This window comes from Humulus lupulus, chromosome 5 (genome assembly GCF_963169125.1).
Source record: "Humulus lupulus chromosome 5, drHumLupu1.1, whole genome shotgun sequence".
NCBI classification, from domain to species: domain Eukaryota; kingdom Viridiplantae; phylum Streptophyta; class Magnoliopsida; order Rosales; family Cannabaceae; genus Humulus; species Humulus lupulus.
In genome coordinates, this window is record NC_084797.1 from 211752769 (window position 1) to 211757071 (window position 4303).

Below are 4303 nucleotides of genomic sequence, written 5' to 3' on the forward strand. Positions count from 1 at the left end.
CCTCCTGATCTCAATAACTCCCAATTTATCATCAAATAACATCCTCATAACTCAATATCCCAATAAAAGACCCCGTTATGACAAAACCGCTAATTTATAATATAAGACCGTCGCATGTTGAATAGCTCGAATATATCTCCATAATAATGGGATCTCATTCACAAATTACAATATGCACCCAAATATACAAATATGCCCTCAACGAGCCAAATTACCAAAACACCCTAATAATCAAATATGGACCCACATGCATGCATATAACATCATATTATAATATAATTCACATAAACATGCATATTATCAGTTAATTTCATAATTAAACAATTATGGCCCTCCCGACCTACTAATCCAGCCATTAAACTGCATTAGCGATTTCAGGGCATTACAATCACCCAACCGATCGAGCGTATGGCATGGCTACTTAAGCATATGCCTAAAACTTATCCCTCCAAACACCATTAAAACACCTTGTTCGAATCTCTCAAAAGTATTTTGAGAGATTGATTTCTCTCAATTAATCTTGGGAAAAATTGACTTCTCTTCTCAAAGACATTTTTTCACTATGTAGTATTTACTTTGCATTCATTTGTTCGTGTTTGTTTGATTCACTCCAGGGACTCATCGCTGTTAGTCATGCTCAACAACAGAGTTTCCTACTCGACCAGTGATATATGATTAGCCAACCAGGGAAGTTATATCTACTCTCCCGACCATGAAAACTTTGCACCTGATCAGCTAAACTTTGTACCTGACCAGTAGTTTACTTTTTTTCCTTATGAAGACAATTGTTGCTTAGCAGCTTTGATATTTTTCTCGTACAGCTGAGCTGTTGGCATTTATACTTTACTTTTCTTTGCTAAATTGAAACATTCTAAGTCTTTTTTTTTAGACTTAAAACATTATGAGTTTTTTGTGAATAGTAAAATCACTATGATGTATGCCTTATATTTTCGCATGAGTACTTAGTTTTCTAACTTAGAAATTCTAGACATTTCATAAGGCCATACTAAGTATACTTTCTCACACTCTTATTGCTATAACATTTTATGAGCATAGTGTTCATTGTCACATGAATATCTGCTTCTAACTTGAATTTTTTTTTAAAAAAAAAATTCAAGTTACTGAAGCTTTGTTAAATAAGTTAGCTTAATGGCCTTTTTGGACTTCGAAAATTTACAAGTCAGCCTAAAAATAGATATTTTAACTCGTGCTCTTATTGCCCATGTTAAATTATATACCAGTATACCCCATGTGCCCCCCAAGTGATTGAGGGTTGAAAGATCCTTAGTCACTTGCTACTTGACCGAATCTGTACGAGCAGTTAATTACTCGTGAAACACATAGAATATATGGAAAATATTCGAGCAATTGAACAGTGCTTGAATGTATCGACCAGTTGAACACTGTTCGAATAATTAACACACATGCACATTTGAAGCAAGAATCAACCACGCTGCGCGTAGTCTCTTTTATTACTCGTAAAAAAAAGGACAAAATGTGTCTAATACCGAGTCTTAAAAAACAAAAATTGTTCAAAAATAGATGACTGGTCAGCAAATAACCAGCTCATAAACCAAATTTAAATAACAAGTTAAACAACTTGAAATTAAACTACCACTCTGAAAGCGGTATTTAGTGATAATATATCCTCTGACGCTCGCCATTCCAGTGGTTCTTGATCCTAGCACTCCCGCTCATGCCGAAGTGTCTCGGCATACCTCTCCCTTGCTTTGTTGCTATCGTCAGCTAAGTGTGGACCTCCACATATAGTGTCTAAGGTAAAGTCCACAGGCCCGGGCTGCAAGGGTGGAGATCTTTATCGTTTGAACCCAGGATTGATGTTGCCTCCTTCTCCTTGGGGTGTCTCTGCCTGGTACTTTCTCAACTTTCCCGACCGGAGAAGAAATTCTATCTCGTCCTTGAGGTGATTGCATTCATTTGTGTCGTGACCATAACATCCATGGAAATGACAAAACTTATTCATATCTCTCTTCCTCATCTCTTTCCTGATGGGTGGAGGTTTCTTGTAGGGAACCTCTTCATGACTAGCAAGATATATTTCCGCTCGGCTGGCCGAGAGAGTGGTGTAATTAGTGAACGGAGGCTCATACTTGGTTGGCTTTTCGTTTGAACTCAACTTTTCTTTATTTTCCTCATGGTGGTCAAATCCATTATTTCCACGTTTCTTTCCACCACTCTTAGGAGGGTCAGTCGATCCGCCCGGATTGTTTATGCCATTCTCCTCTTTCTTGATTGCATCATCCAATTTCATATACTTGTATGCTCGGTCAAGATATTGTTGAAGTGTTAAAATTGGATTTCTATGTATACTATTCCACAAAGGGCTCCGATAAGTTATCCCAGCGGATATAGCAATCATCTTCCCCTCGTCTCCTACAGCAGTTCCTCTATTGGCTTCTCTTATGAATCTCTGTATATAATTCTTTAAAGACTCATCTTTTCCTTGTGTTGATAACTACCAAGTGGTTGGCATAAACTGGTGGAGTCTGGGCAGTGTTGAATTGTCTACAAAACTCCTTCCTGAATGCTTCCCAAGAGGTAATGGAGTTTGGCTTAAACTTCTAATACCATTCCTGGGCAGTATCTAAAAAAGTAGTCGAGAAAACTCTACACCGATAATCGTCACTCACCCCGAGCAGTTCCATATGGTCCTCGAATTTCCCAACATGTCTAATGGGATCTGCCTTTTCTAGTATATATTGGTGGCACCGGTGCTTTATATTTTGCCGGCGGCTGGGTTGCTCTAATCCGGGCACAAAATGGGTTGCCACTCCGGTGGTATATCGCATCCATCCCGGAAGGTTGCTTTGACAAACCTTGCACTGCAGCCATTAGCATGTCAAGCTGGGCTTGGATGGCTGGTGCAACTGACGAAGTCCCAAGGTCTTGACCGCCTGGTCGAGCATTACCATCTGGTGCATTGTTGTCAAGTATTTCTTCTTGACGGGCAGGGCGGTTCAGATTTTGCCCTTCGACTGGGACGGTCCTCCTCTTGTTGGTGATAACGTCCCTTAGATCCTTCCGGGAAGCATGCTCTCCTACCTGGTCGAACACCGTAATTTTTTATTTTTCAGAGGGCTTACTACGCAGGACTTGCTCTCTCCCACTACGCTGCTGGCCGGGGTGCAAGGGAGGCCTTTCGGTACGTCCCGGGTAGTATTTTCCTCCTTGTTGGTCGTTTCCCTCCTTTCCTTTGATTGGTCCATGTGATGACTATCAGCCTCATCATGACCATGCCCATCTTTGAATTGTGAAGTCCTCTTATCTTGAGGAGTCCTGGTCTAATCCTGCCTGGGTGGAGTCTTTTTACTGCCGGATCGGTGACTTCCTGATCTCGAAGTTTTTGATCGGTGGCTCCTGGAGGGAGTTCTAGAGTTCTCCCTCTGTGTTGATGCAGTTCTAGAGCGGATTCCTTCATCTGCCCGACCAGTCTGATTGCTTCGACTCTGGTCAGATCCCCGAGAGTCCATCCTTCCAGCAGGGGACTTCCGACTAGCATTGTCCTTTCGTGCTTTTTGGGCGGCTGCTCGTGCCGCGGCTTGAGCATTGGCTTGGGCCAATTGGGTACCCACCTCTAAAGCAAGTGCTGCTTCGCGATGTCTTCGGTTGGCCTCCTCTTGTCGTTGTCTGATCTCTTCGCTTCTGGCCTCCATATCGCGCCTTTGCTGCTCTAACGCAGCTTTTTGCCTGGCCATCTCTTCAGTGAAAGACTCCTACAGAGCATTGAATTGCATCATCTCCTCTTGGAAAGCGCCTATTGCTTCCTGGAGTTGTTCAACTTCTGGAGTTGTCTCCTCGAGAAAGACCCTGGGCCCAGTCTTTGGGTTCTGCGGTCCAGGACCTTCTAATCAAGCAAGCTCTTTTGACGTGCCTGACTTTTTGGATGCCACATTGATATTCTTAGGCGCTATCTTGATATGATAGTCGTCTGTTTCTTCTCTTCATGCTCTCAATGAAAGCAGCAAAATGTTGACCACGATTTTGGGCAACGACGAGTAGACATCAAAACTATAGTAAATCTTCAAGAGAAAATACGACACTGATGATTTTATAGTGGTTCAGCCCCAATTTATTGGTAATAGCCTAATCCACTTGGAGTTGTGATATATATATATATCCTACACTTAAGATCAGATGAACTTGAGTCAACTGAGTTTCTTAAGTGTAAGTAGAAAAATACATCGTTTCTCTCTCTAAACTCTCTTAGAAAATGCCCCAAGTAACAGTCCCAAAGTCTCCAAACTAGAGAGTTTTTCTCAGTCTAAAAATATCAGATCCCCCA